The sequence below is a fragment of the Leptinotarsa decemlineata genome, unplaced genomic scaffold (assembly GCF_025532065.1).
Source record: "Leptinotarsa decemlineata unplaced genomic scaffold, Ldec_3_MD MMD2_tig00001365_RagTag_RagTag, whole genome shotgun sequence".
In the NCBI taxonomy this organism is placed as follows: Eukaryota; Metazoa; Arthropoda; class Insecta; order Coleoptera; family Chrysomelidae; genus Leptinotarsa; species Leptinotarsa decemlineata.
In genome coordinates, this window is record NW_027412561.1 from 459,668 (window position 1) to 474,734 (window position 15,067).

Genomic DNA, 15,067 nt, shown 5'->3' on the forward strand with positions numbered 1-15,067 from the left:
AAAAAAGTTATATGAAGTACTGGTGATATTTTGACCCCATCTATACATTCCCGAGAGGAAAAGAGGAAGTCCAGGGACACTTGTATATTCAAATGTGTCCAAAAATTACGTGTAGTGGAGTTTACGTTCGAAAATGGGGAGAAATACGTTGTTTTGCGTTGCGTTTCAGACCATTTTGTCAACCGTTTATCATTATATTTGAGCTATACAGATTTCAAATTCAAAATGCCATGCTTTTCCTTATGGGCGCTTCTTCTGGTAATTTTTAGATCTCCGATTCGGAACGTTGTGGAATACAAAACACGAGGAAAGTGTGAAGTGAGACGATACGATATGTTTGTATGAGAGAGAAGGTGGGTAAAATCAGTACGGTAGTAGAGACGAATCAAAAGATGACGAGTAACAAAATAGGCACTAAACCGTATCTTCTTCTGAGAATAGTTGGATCTCAAATGCAGACATCATTATGAAATGGAAACGAATACAGACATTCATCGAAAGAAAAAAAGATGATGCCGAGTGGAAACTGAGTCGTATTTTCGCTAATATATTCGATTACGATTTTTATATTTAGCACGTCGAATGAAGAAAGAATGAATGCAGAATTTCATCGACAAAGAAATATTAGAAATGGTGACATACCAAAAAGGCACTAAGCCGTATCTCCGTTAATAATAATGCGATAACAATATGCAGCATATCAAATGAAGGGGACATGAATGCAGAATTTAATCGACAAAGAACAAAAAAATAAAGATGATGCAAAGAGAGCACTGAGCCGTATCTTCGCAAATAATAGTCGCATTGTCATGTGTAGACATCGAATGAAGAGAAGGAATGCAGAATCAATCTCAACAACAGCATCCAAAACCGTCTTAGCAACCTTATCAGAAAGAGTTTCAAATCACAGTAGCTTCCAAAATTCATTAACGTGTGCAGTATCAGTCAGATACATCTCTACAACAGCATCCAAAACCATGTAAGCAACCTTTCCAGAACGAGTTTCAAATTCAGCATTTTCATGTTTTATCAAATTCAAAAACACTTACTTTCAAATAGAATGAATGAACTTTTCACTGGTACTTTCAACTGATACAACTACTTCGGTTCACTCGAGGATGCATTTATAATAGAATAAGTGATTATTATATTCTAAAATGAGACAAAAAAAATAAAGTGTCTTCTTCGTTTCAACGTTTTGAGGGGTATTGTCGGATGTAGATTCAGCATTAACATTTGATCCATGTCACCTTGGGTGTGAATAGATAAGGTCAACAGAAAACATATAACACATTAATTCTGCTTTCTTTTCCCTTTTATTTGATGTGCTACATGTGATGATGCGACTATTATTAGCGAAAATACAACTAAGTGACCTTTCGGCATCGTCTTCGTTTCGTTCTTTGTCGATGAATTACGCATTTTTTTCTTTCATTTGATGTGCTGCACATTGAGATTCAACTGTCATTAACGAAGATGTGACTCAGTGCCCTTTTGACGAGTTGCGCCATCTTTGTGTTTTCTCTATCGTTTTCCTTTCGTTTGACATGAAGATCCGACTATTATCAACGAGATGCAACTTAGTGCTCTTCTGACATGTTGCACCATCTTTGTTTTTATGTCGATGAGTTCGGCATTCGTTTCTTTTTCAATTGATGTGCTGCAAGTGGAGATCCAACTAGTATCAACGAAGATACGGTTTTTGTCCTTTTGGTATGTCGCCATCTTTCATTATTCTCTACACATATCATACTTTATTCGAGCTGGAATGTTCCACAAAGGTTCCGATCGCAGGTCTGAAATTGACCAGAATGAAGTACCATAAGGAATCAAAAAATGCGGACATGTATAGAAAATGAGTGAATTTTGTCCCGACAAAACAACCGCCATAAAATTATTAACATTTCGCAATTACTCCCAATATCCCACGTTGGTGTCGAGGCTAAGTACAAAAACTACTACACCGACGATCTGAGTTCAGTAAATTTTTTTAACTGAATTTCCCTCAGTTGCCGATGAACACGTGACTGGTACGACAAGGGGGCTCAGGGGTGAAGTCTAAGGAAGCCCGAGGGAGGGGCGGAGACTCAAGAGGTCTCCCTCTTTGAATCTCTCGGAATCCTTTCCTGAATCGATTACGTCACATGTTTCTCTCTCCCACTCCTGCTCCGATCGAATGTCATGAAAATTACAAAAAATTTAGCGCCATAAGAAAATACATAGGATTTTGGGCTAGGAACAAATTTGATTTAAAATTTCTCGATGAGCGCGGGGTAGGTTCTGATTTATTGACTGACAGACGGCAAAATTGAAGAAGTGGGGACGACTACGTCACACTACCTTGAGTTGGGTGTTCCACAAGGTTCCGATCGGAGGTCGTGAAATCGCCAGAATGAAGCACCATAAGAAAATACATGGGATTTCATTCATTCGAGGGGGTACATGATGAAGTGGAAAAGGTAACGGAAGCCTATAGACGGAAATAACTTCATAAACATAAGAAATGCTTAGCAGGGAAAGTTAGTAGATATATCGTCAGGAAAATAATGATGAGACAATGTCATTGAATTATATACAACAAAGTCAAAAATGCTGCAGCAATATGAAGGGTTCAAATATGGGGGAACAGAGCGAATCACAGTGGACTACGAAGGCCAACTGAATGCTGAGCAAAGGTGCTTTCTGTTTAGCAACAGGCTCTGCAATAACGGTTCCCATAGGACGATGTCGTCACCGGCACTACTGTATGTGGAGGTCCGTGATAGATATGAGGGGATTATCTAAGGGTATCGAAGATTTGGGCAAGAGTGGAAGGAGGTGACAAAATGAAAAGTAAATTATCATAGCTGTGGTAGAAGTCTATATAGATACCGGAGTGAAGAGATATGAAGGATGTGAGGGGATTGGATGAGTCCACCAACGAAAAATAGTGAAAACTTCGGCCTCGAAAGAGTCAAACGTTTTGTCAAATTGAGCAGAGCTAACAGGTAGGGAGAAGATGATCAAGAAATTGTGACTCAGAGGTGACTGTGAAATGGGTTATGAGTAGAAAAGATATGAATAAAAGGGTAGTATAAATGCAAAAGAGAGTCTGGGAAGGGCAAACCTGGAACGAATGGAAGACAGGACATGAAAAAAAGAAGGAAATTGTGGAAGAGAAAGTGGTTGAAAATTCAAGACCAAATGCCACCACCAGCCACCTAAATGGTGCTGGTGGTTGTTGATCCACTGATGCACTTATTCTCATAGCTGTAGCATTCGGCAGCCATATGAGTAAGGTATATGGAGCGAATGTAATTTTTTGTAGATTATATTAGTTTCTTAGTTTGAACTAGTAAGTCAACTAAAACCGTAAGTGACTGTTGTCATTATGATCATGTAATGACAAACAAATGAATTATATATGGTATATTGATGTAAATGAAGTAATGAACTTTTTTTCTAGCCGGTTTTCTACCCTTCAGATGTGAATGATTATGTCTAGCTAGATGCCTTACAGCCAGGAAATCATCGTGATGTATATTTTTGTTGAGTATCATTACCAGATCAGAAATCGATATCTGCTATCGGACAATGGTTACCCGTGTCTTTTATTGGTGTGGTTTGTTATATTATTCATTTCTTTCCAAAATGATTTGATTTTCATTACTTCTTCAGATTTAGAAGTAAATTTTTTGTTCGTCTCTTTCTCCATATATCATGGCGCCTAATCTCTTCCAATAGTTCTTCTGCAGGGACCTCTTATATCCTCAGTTATATTAACGCCTCTTCCTGGAGGAATCGCTCTATTTATAGATGATTTGTTTGAGCTTTTCGACTTCCAGTTCGACGTTGCTTATTCGGATATAGTAATCATTCTCAACTGCATATCCATTTCTTTAGTCCTTTTCCATGGCCTTGAATTGTAGTGCAGCAATCAACTAGGTATTTTCGTGAACTCAAGGTTTGCTCGTGTCTGCTTCGGAGTTGTATTTGATATACTCGATCCAAATATTATTTTCCGTAACGTATTTTTAGAGCTACGGATTGCTACTTTCGAGAATGTTATAGACGAGTTGGAATATTATTTCCAAAGCCTGCCTTTGTGTGCTGAAAGTAAATGAGTGCTCCATTCATCATCTTGTTATGATTATTTGTATTGCTCTATGGTGCCTTTCCATTGAAACTTTCATTTTGGCGTTTTATGAGATTAAAACCAATGACCGAAAAGCCATTACTCTTTCTTTAACTATATTGTCACTTGAGATGTTTTTCTTTCATCAAATATTTACGTTTTGAATTATTCGCGAAAACCTAGACGTGGGTTCATTTGTTGAAAAATTGACACATTCACTCGTGAATGAATTGACAAACTTAGTGAAACAAAAAAGTTTCTTAGAATTAGTCAAGTCCATTCCCGAGCAAATTTTGTTAGTACTACCCTACTACTCATACCGCTGTTATCCCATTTTAACGAACCATCGCTATTACCACTTGCCAACTCGTCGCCTTCCTTGCTTTCGCATTCTGAATAATTTAATCAGTCAGTAGTTCGCGTAAGTAGATGAATAATAAGAGAACTGGGGCGTTAGTTAATGGCTTATCAGTGTTAACGGTGGCGTTATCGCTGTGTGAGACATAACGATTCGGGTGTGCTTATGAGAGCAATAATATTAGGTGTACAGGGTGTTGTTTCAAAACACATCAATAAAATGTACAAGGTGTGTAGCTTTGAAGTAGAAAACATAGTTATGTTTTCTACTTTACTTTTTCTTTAACGCTGGCAGTTGCCAGCGTTAAATAAAACCACATGGCTGCCATCGCGGTATACATATTGTGTGCAGCGTTATATAAAAAAATATGGCGGCTAACGTTAGAGAAAAAACATGGCTGTTATGTAGGTATACAAGGTGTGCTTTTAGAGTTGAAGAAAAGTTGCCATGGAGGTATACAGGGTGGGTAGAGTTGAAGAAATGAAACATAGCTGCTACGTTAGAAAAAAAACATGGCTGCTATGGAGGTATACAGGATGTGTTTGCAGCGTTGAAGAAAAAAAACATGGTTGCCAGCGTTAAAAAAAATATAACTGTCATCGCAATATACAGATGTGTAGCGTAAAAAAACCATGACCGCTAACGTAACATACGATGATGGTGACCATATCAATTTACAAAGTTTCGGATCTATATGATTCATCGAAAAAATAAACACTTCCGGTTTATAAAAATTGAGATAGAAGAAAACTAAGGTGAATTAGGATTGCCCATATGGAAGAGAATTCAAATCTACAATAAAATGAACATTTCAGGTTTTCACTTCCGGTCGTTCGATTTCGATATTTTCGACATCAATAGATTCGTCTCGATGCCAAGAAAACTATTTAAGCATTTTCAGAAGTTTAAAAGACATAGGAGGCTGACTTTGTCATCAGAGAAGATAGAAAGGGGATGTGGGTACTCTAACCTCACAACTTTTACTGGAGAACATGAAAATGAAGAGCATAGGCATGTTATATGCATTTTATTCATTTTGGTAGTACATTATAAAATCATTCATGAAAAATATCAACATTATTGAGACTGCAGTTGAATGGGCTTCCTTTGGAATGGTGCATACAGAACGATATGTTTTTTCTCGAAAATCGGAAACAGTTCACCATCCGTTAAGTCTTTCAAATTCCCGATTGTTGTATATTCATTTGATAGGTGAAGTCTGTCATCCAGAAAGGCCTTTTTTTTGATGACCCGCACATAAATGATGTCGACGTCATATAGATTTTCCTTAAGAATTTTGTCTAGATGATACTCCAAAAAGCCAGAAGAATACTTCAAACAATGAATGTTTTTTTTCACATAGACAATGCCTTTTCTATCGTGTCTGCTCAAGGGAGAGAATAGCTTCGGCGGCATGAACAGAGAAAATCATTACAATGATTAGCGATCTTGATGGTAATCTTTGGGGTGGAATTATTGTTCAACAACAAATTCTTGAATATCAACGAATACTGGTCTCATGAGGTGCAACTGTCAACTGATGAAAAACTTTGAATTAGTTTCACCATGAAAAATGAAACCATCAGCATTGTTCACGAAGGTGAACACTTTGGTGTTGATTCAATGGCATCACTGTTGCGAAAAGATTTGACATGCTGGTAGTAGGTCTGCCATTCTACTTTTTGTATGGATTCATCGTTTTGTGGTTTTTCGAAAATGTTGAACAATTGATTGTAAAACATGATAGCCAAAAGATTTCAAAAATAATGAATTCTTCGTTGACAGTTGTTGACGCTGTTTGAAGGTCTTGACGAGAAGACGGAAGGTTTAGTGATGAGTTATCCTTATAGATAGTTAACACCGTACTTTCGTTTTAATTCCAAATGAATTATAATTTCTTTGTTTAGGTAATCAATGTGCCTATAATGTTGGTCGAGCACTCGCAATATAATGTTCTTCATTTTTTTCGTATCAAAAACAGGTAGGTAAATAAGATGATTGGGTGTTTCGTCAATTGCGTAACCAGGATCAACATCAACGGCAAATTAGTATATCGCATGAGACGGTTGTTGTAGAAGGTTCCAAACATAATGTTGCTATCTATGTGTATGATACATACTTTAATCAACCCACAGGTTGATCGGATGTGTAACGTAAGTTGAGTTTGAGAAGAGTAGATGAAAACCCCAAAATGTCAGCCAAGCTATTTGCAGGTCGGAAATCAATCGAGTGTTTCAAACAAAATATTTCGCTTTTCAGCGTATTATTGTTCGGTTTGGGATAGAAAAATTCCTTGTACGTTTTAGGTGAAAATATATTTGCTCATTAGAGCTTCAATATCACCATTTTCGTTATAGATAATAGAATTTCTTGACTTTTTCAATGTTCGGTATACTGTTGTACGAATGGAAACTGAGAAAACTAAATGTATTCGGAATCGGAATCCAATCAAATGGGTGGATTGAAATCGATGGAAAGTGTTGAAGAACGACTCGTTAGAGTTAGTTTCATAGACATGACTGATACATTTCCCACATGTACACACCCTAAATAATGATTATAAACAAAATAATTTGAATTATTCATTTCTACAATAATACCATTATATTTGTGAGCTAACAGGACCATAATACATTGCTTTTTGTAATGATGACGCAGCTGATGTAGGTGTGGTGGTAACTCATGTCGATAATGGATGAAACATGGTAAACGAATCTACAAAGCGAATTGATGTTGGTAGTCCTTTGGTAATTTATGCCAAACATTGAATAATTCCCAAGGTTTCAGCATTCTCAATCAAATAGTCAATTGATAAAGTTTTCAATTCAACATCGGTTAAGTCCAGCAAAGATTTATGTCTTGGCATTATGAAGTAGAAATTGCAGGCACATATGTCCGCAATTACTCTGATTTAAATTTTGATACCGATCATTGTTATATGTAATCGTTATACCCCTTCCAGAATATCGTATCAATTCCATTGGAAGTTTGAGATTACCGAAACTATTGAAATATTGTACAGCATTGCCGTTTTTAATTTAGCTACCCAATTAGTGCCTGCATTCAATCGAGAATCCCAGTTCAATACAGCACATTCTCGCTGCCAATAGCTTTGTTGTGACGTGAATCTTCTTCGAGTTTCTTCTTAGCATTTTTTGCATCTATCACGGTTTTTGCGATGGTGCTCGCCCCCTGCCAATGAACCCAAAGCTGAAAGACCTGCAAATATGAGTGGTAGGATTCTATCGGTATATGTATCTTCTTACGTCCTCCAGCTTTATGGACGGCCATTTTTGCCGCCTTTAGAGCCGATGCTACAAATTTATAAACGTCATTCGTCGTAGGCTTCCAGTTCTTGATTATATTTTGCAAAATGCTGCGTTGAAATAATTTCACACTCCCCATTACCAATTTGCATTTGGACTTCATCACTCCGGTGACGAATAGAGCGCTCGCCTTTTCCTCAAGTGTTGCCTCTCATCAGCTCGATTTCTAGGTTCGAGAGACGTATCTTGCGAATATACCAAGTCGTACCAGAACCGCAATACTTATAGACAGGTAGGTGTAATTCGAATGGCAGCTTATTGATTAGCGTATTGACGATACCCTCTCCGTGATGAGTCAACATTAGGAGAATGATGTATGGCGTCAATGAGCACGCAACATATTTAAGTGAATATGTTAACTGTTGATGATAATATGGAGGTCGTTTCTCAAGACAAATAGATTGCCCATAGACAACTTGGACTTTTTAGATGATGATGTCAGGTATCGAAATAAACACGGCAAGTTGTTGCCCAATTCTTTCCGCGCCATCATATGTGGTCCATCAGCGTGTGGAAAAACCAAGACAGCTTCATCAATATTATTTTATCCGAATGGACCAAAAATTTTTGAAAATACCTACGTGTACTCAAAAATCATTGTATCAACCTAAATATCAGCTGCTTACTGGAAAAAAACCAAAGAAGTCGATTATTTCGCATTTCAAGACAATGAAGAAATTCAGAGTCCAGATGCAGTTAATCGAAACTCCATTTTCATATTCGATGATGTAGCCTGCGATGGTCAACAGAAAATACTTGGATATTATTCCATGTGCCAACATAAGGACATTGATGCCGTGTATATGTGTTAGACGTATTCCAAGATACCCAAACAAACTGATACGCGATAATTGCAAGCAAGACGAAATGAATTTGAAACATGTATTCGATGAACACGTCTCTCCCGACATGTCTTTCGATGAATTCAACAGAATATGTGGAGAATATTGGCGCGACATGTACCTATAGAACTTTTAATTGTCAAGGAATGTGACTTGAATGCGGGGCGATATCGAAAAGGCTTTGACAAGTACATAAGAGATGAAAATGTCATTTGTCAACAAGAAACCTCTCGGTAAAGAAGTCGATGTTGTGCGAAAAACAAAAATTAATGAAATTTCGAAAAGTATAAGAAAAAAAGTATATAGCTCTGAAATTAAGAAAGTCTGAAGAGGATGACTCGTTGCAAAAGTTTTTTCAACCTATATCTAGGCCATTGAAGGATATAGCTGAAATCTCTAAAAAATCGGTAGACCATTTGAAACGTAGTGGTGTCACCAAGAAGAGGGAGAAGGAGGGAATGAGGATTATGATGAGGTATTCCACGGATCACCACACCACAACCATCAATAGAAAATATTTCAGAGGAGAGAATGATGAAGTATCTGGAGCAATATCTACCCATATACACAAATATGTAATGAAACACTGGGCTAAAGACACTTCCATAGATAAAATATACGGACCAGTTCATGACGAGTCCTCTTCAAAATGGATCCTCGGTAGAAAGTACATTGACTTTGATATAAATGTGGAAATATTACAACTGAAAAACTCTCTTTCAAAGGAACTCCAACTATATAATTTAATCTTCCTCAATGAACCTGAATACTATAATAAAGAGGAGCAAGCCTCTCATAACCATCTTCTGCAGGTGACACAAGGCCACCTGAATGCCAGAGGATCTATGAAGGGAACACATAAATGGAAATGGTCCGATATAGTTAGACCCATGTTCCGTAATCAAAACTTGGTGAAGGTGAGCAATGATGTAGTTGTTTCCAGCATTCTACACAAGCCATCGACACTCATCGTTGGATATACAACGAGGATCCCTTCGAGTATGTGTATTGGAATGATCCGAACGAGTTATTGAAACTAATTATGGCTTCGAAAGAATCTGCAAATTCTTCTTCTTCTCAAGACAATGAAATAATAGCTATATTCGGTGAAGCCAACATTATTCAGTAACATTATTACATATAATAATAACATAATTCAATATGAGATATATTTTTTCATTTGATGTAATATAATATAATTGAAGCAATCGTTTTCGTCACTTTAATCGTATCGAAACAAATGCATTTGTTCAATGCGTTTAAACAGTCATTTTTGTCAGTTTATTCGCAAAAAAATGCATTTTTGAAACCTCCGTTTCTCGCAAAAACCCATATGATTTGCATTGTAATGCGTCACGGAAAATAATACAGAATTGACATGAAAAAAACGCTTCAAAAACATCAAAAATATAGTGCGATAAACCGTTGACTTTTTGTCGTGAAAAACGTATGGAAAATTTTGGCAAAATTTCAACACGCATTCGAATTGCGGAAACCGCATTGAGAAAAAACGCATATTACTACAATCATATCGGTGTTTGCCACATTTTTATTTCGACTATTGACAAGTATGGGCATGGCTCCAATAAGAAGTGAAAGCATTCTGCAACATCATCAGTAGGCATCAGTAGGAAATCTGGAAAGGTTAATGCCGTCAAGCTGCTGGAAATAATTCCATTAAAATAAAAAAAAAAATAGATAAGTACTTTTTGATCATTCCCACATTGATTTTAATATAAGAGCTACCGGTACACCGTAGCTGTTGCAGCCTATGTATATATATATATATATATATATATATATATATATATATATATATATATATATATATATATATATATATATATATATATATATTTTATGAAATTTTACACTCGTTAATATTCTCACACAACACACAACACAATTTTTGTTTGGTATGAAATGATTAATGCATCGATCACAGAAAAACTTTTGTCCGTTAAATCACTCATACAAAAAAAATATCTATACATATTTTAATATAGCAAAGTGGTATTTGATATCATAATCATCTGTATCTTAGGTGGAGCGTCATACTCATTCAATTTGGGAAAGTATACATTTTGATCTAAAAGTAAATTAACATGTTTGTTTGATTTATTTCTGGTCCATCGTAAAATGGTTTTCTTCAACAACATTCATTTCTGAAGTATAAACATTTACGGATATATCCCTATGAATTGATGGATGTAGCCGTTACTACGTCGTAGGAGATCATAATGAAAAGAGAAATGAAAATTCCTATGTTTTTTCTCATAGTATCTATGTTTTTTATTTGTAACTAACGTTACTGCAGTTTCGTCCTATATGGACGAAACTTCAGTAACGTTAGTTACAAATAACTCATACAGTAAACTAGTTTATTATCATTCTCATACAATAAACTAGTTTATTGTATGAGTTTGAGAATGTCATATAGGACGAAACAGCAGTAACGTTAGTCAACATAAAAGTGGTTAAAAAACATAGAAAATTTTTTCTCTTTTCATCATATATAATTCTGTTTCTCAAATTTTGTGAAGCAGTTAATAGGCATTGGAATTACCAAACCCTTTATATTCAAAACTGTATCATAATTTGTATATGAAGATGCACGTATAAGCTTTTCTTTAGGAGGGTACAAGCGCTTACGATTGCTCTGAAGAAACACGCATCATCTTGATTATCAAAATGCACACATGCAGTCTGTTTGCAATTTCACTGGGTAGCTGTATCAATGATGAACCGTTGCCCATTTCATATTTATTGACTGCTACCTCAGGCAAAAGAATTTTACTCAATGCTCAACCAGAGTCTTGTTCCTGAAACTCATCAAATTAGTTTGAGGTGGTTGACATTGTTTCGTGGTGTATTTCATCAGTTCGAACTTCCATTGTAGAATATAAATATAAATGAATTTGGAATCCCAAAAAAATTTAAAAGATTAACCAAAAATAACAATTTTATTAAACAAAAAACTGAAATTATATACAAGATACAACCAAAAAATTGAAATATTATAATTTCTTCGACGACGACTTGTTTATTTTGTGGAAATTCATGTTCAGAGGATACACTACAAAAACACACTTTTGTCTATTTTCCACTTAATTTAATTTATGTTGACCGGTTCGGCTATTATACCATTTTCAAAACTAACTTTACATTTAAATCCGAGTAATTTAAGCTATATTATTCTAGCATAAATGATTTGATATACCTGATATATCTGATATACCTGATATCCGGTACCTGCGTTTCATATACCTGTAAAATCCATGAACATAACAAAGCTTTCAATATAATGTAGGTTTTGGGATCTGGACTATAGGTTCAGGAGAGGACTATTATTTAATTCAAGTTGTTCGTTGAGGACAATAGAATTGGGATCTTTCTTTGACCTGTTTATTTCCATAGATTCCAACAGATTCATCATTTTCCCTTTTTCGCATGTATGTAGGATCTTTAAATTATCTTTATCTATTTTATGTTTCGAATTTTGAAGATGTTCGTACATTAATGATTTTTTATCGAAAAAAAGATAGGATCTTTCATATAAAGAAATTTCATTGGAGCATCCCTTGTTAATATCCTTAAAGGGGGTACATAAAATTTGTAAAACAATTTTTTTCACAAGAACTAAAAAGTAGTACTACTACTAAAGTACTACCAAAAAGACACTTAGCTAAAAATTCATTTGGTTTACCCATGGTTGTACGGGGTGGAAAACGCAACCCCTAAAATTTATTTCCAATGTAACTTTTTGTCTTATCATTTTTTTACCATTTAAATTTTAATTGTCACTATCGCTAATGGCGACCTACTAGATAGATTAGTTAAGAATTTTCGCATTTATGACGATGTATCTCTCTAGTTGTTCCTAAAATAATTTTTTGCTGCGAACTGGTTTATTATAGGCAAAAAACTCAAAAGACATTTTTTGTTTAGAATGAAACAGGCTATCGGAATTTAAATGGTAAACAAATAATAAGACAAAAAGTTACATTGGAAATACATTTTTGGAGTTGCGTTTTCCACCCGTCACAACCATGGGGTAAACCAAATAAATTACTGGCTAAGTGTCTTTTTGGTAGTACAAAACGTCAGGTTAATCTCAATATTGTAGCTTTTTCAGTGCTTGTGAAAAATATTGTTATACAAATTTTTTGTACCACCTTTAAAAGGCTGTATCTTAAAAAAGGATACTCCAATGAAGTTTCTTTATATGAAAGATCCTATTTCTTTTTCGATGAGGAGTCACCTCCTCAAATGTTTATATCATTCAGTACATCCTGTATATTAGCTATAACCGCTGAAAGTGGCAATCCCCATCGGCAGTCCCTCATCTTGCGTAAAGAATTTATCGTTCAGTTGGAAGTAGCTGTTTCGTACACAGCATTCTAGTAATTCCATGATTACTTTTATCGGTAGGTTTGTTCTATTTTTCAGGTCCCTTCTTCGGAAAGCTTCTTCTGTATGATTTGAAGTGTTTCTTCGACAGGAACGTTGGTGTAGAGGCTTTCACGTCAAAACTGATCAGTTCATCCTGCTCTTTGACTTCGATTTCCCTATTAGTTCAACGAAATGCCTTGAATTTATCACAAAAGTTGATGTTTTACCTTGCAATGGTTTTAATTATTGGTAGTAAGACTCTGGACAAGTGGTGTCTCTGAGTGGATCTCTGAGCTAAGATCGTTCTGAGCGGAATCCTTTTTGTTTTCAACAAACGTGGTCACACACTCAAATTAAAAGAGGAAAAATTCCAACGAGGCAGAGACAATATTTTTTGGTGAATTGTATTTTCGAAACATGGAATAACTTACCCAACGTTGTTTGAATTCCGACTCAGTGAACAGTTTCAAAAACAAAATAGACATTTGCTTATTTGCTAAATCGGCTCTATGCATTTATTAATTATTTTTCTTTTTGCATGCATTGTATTAACTTGTTGATATCCTTCGTTTTTAGGCTTACATAGGACTTTGTCTTCATCCTTTATTTATATGTAATAATAATAATAATAATTTTGGGTAGTTCATACAAAAAAAGGGGCTTACTGTGGTGCGGTTTAGCGATTATCTCTCTTCTTCCGAAAAATAGACTTGGTGTGTTTTCAAAGTCTGGTACAACTTCCTTTCAATTGATGCAGTAGGGTCCCTTACGATCTTCGTGTATATTCCTTTCTGAAGCACCTCTTCGATCTTCTGTTCGTAAAAATCAGTATCCATCGCATCACACGTTCCATTGCACGAACGTCGTTAAATTTGATTAATATTAAAATGTGTAGATTAAAATGTGAGTTGGTAATGAAAAAATTGAATTATCAGGTGAAATAGGTAACATTGGGGAATTGAAACACATTAGATGTATAATAAAAGTTATGAGAAATGATAAGTATTTTTGGGAAAGAAAGTTTTTGGCTTTCTACTACTCCATCTTGATACAGAAAAAGGGATGAGGGAATCTTCCAAAGAAAGGAAGGAAGTAATCAATTTGAAAATAAGTAATTCTATACATGGATATGTAGATCATGCAAAGAAGTAACTTTCAGACACAAACTGAAAGAAAGTCCTCCTGAAACAGCTACTTCCATAAAACATTGAATTACACGAAAGAAAAAAATTCTTTCGAAACAAATACTTCTATATGAAAACTGAATTATACAGAAGATACTTTTCTTACTCAGTTTGTATTTCAAACACTCGTTGTAGAATAAAAATCAGATATCATTCACATGAGTTCTACTTTGAATGAATGGTAATAAATTGCACTTACATGGAAACACTGTCACCTCACTGGTATACACCGATGTTTCGCCTTAAGGCACTTGCCCAAGGCTCTTCAGTACCAAATTGGATAACATTATAGAAAATACACACAATTCATTCATGAATTACGATTTTTTAATGTCACGGAATAAGCTTGATCTGCTTATGTCATCGATGACATCGTAATGACATTCATACACCTATTTGATTTAATGTTAGCCAAGAGGAATCTTATTTGAATTGAAGGGGTTATATTTTTAGGAGTGATTAATTTTTGGGAAAGACAGTTTTTGGCAAAAAAAAGGGATGTTGGGGGATCTCATCAAAACCCCGAATGACGGGGAAATTATTGATAGAAAATATTTTGATGCTCGTAATGAAATCATTGATTTGGAGACAGATTTGAGTGTTTGGTACAATGAGCATGTTGTGGATGTTATTTTTGAATGAACTTGATGAGTATTTCTTCAGTTCGGACTTCCATTGTCTAATATAATATGAATTGATTTGACATCTTGATGATGTTGTCTCTACGTAGCTCGTTCCCCTGAACGTAGAAAAAGAGCCCTCTCTTCGTTCTTCATTGCTGACGTTAGAAGGTGGAACTGGTTCTCGATCTGGCTGTTCTCTGATTTTTCATCTGAATGCTTCTGCCTCGA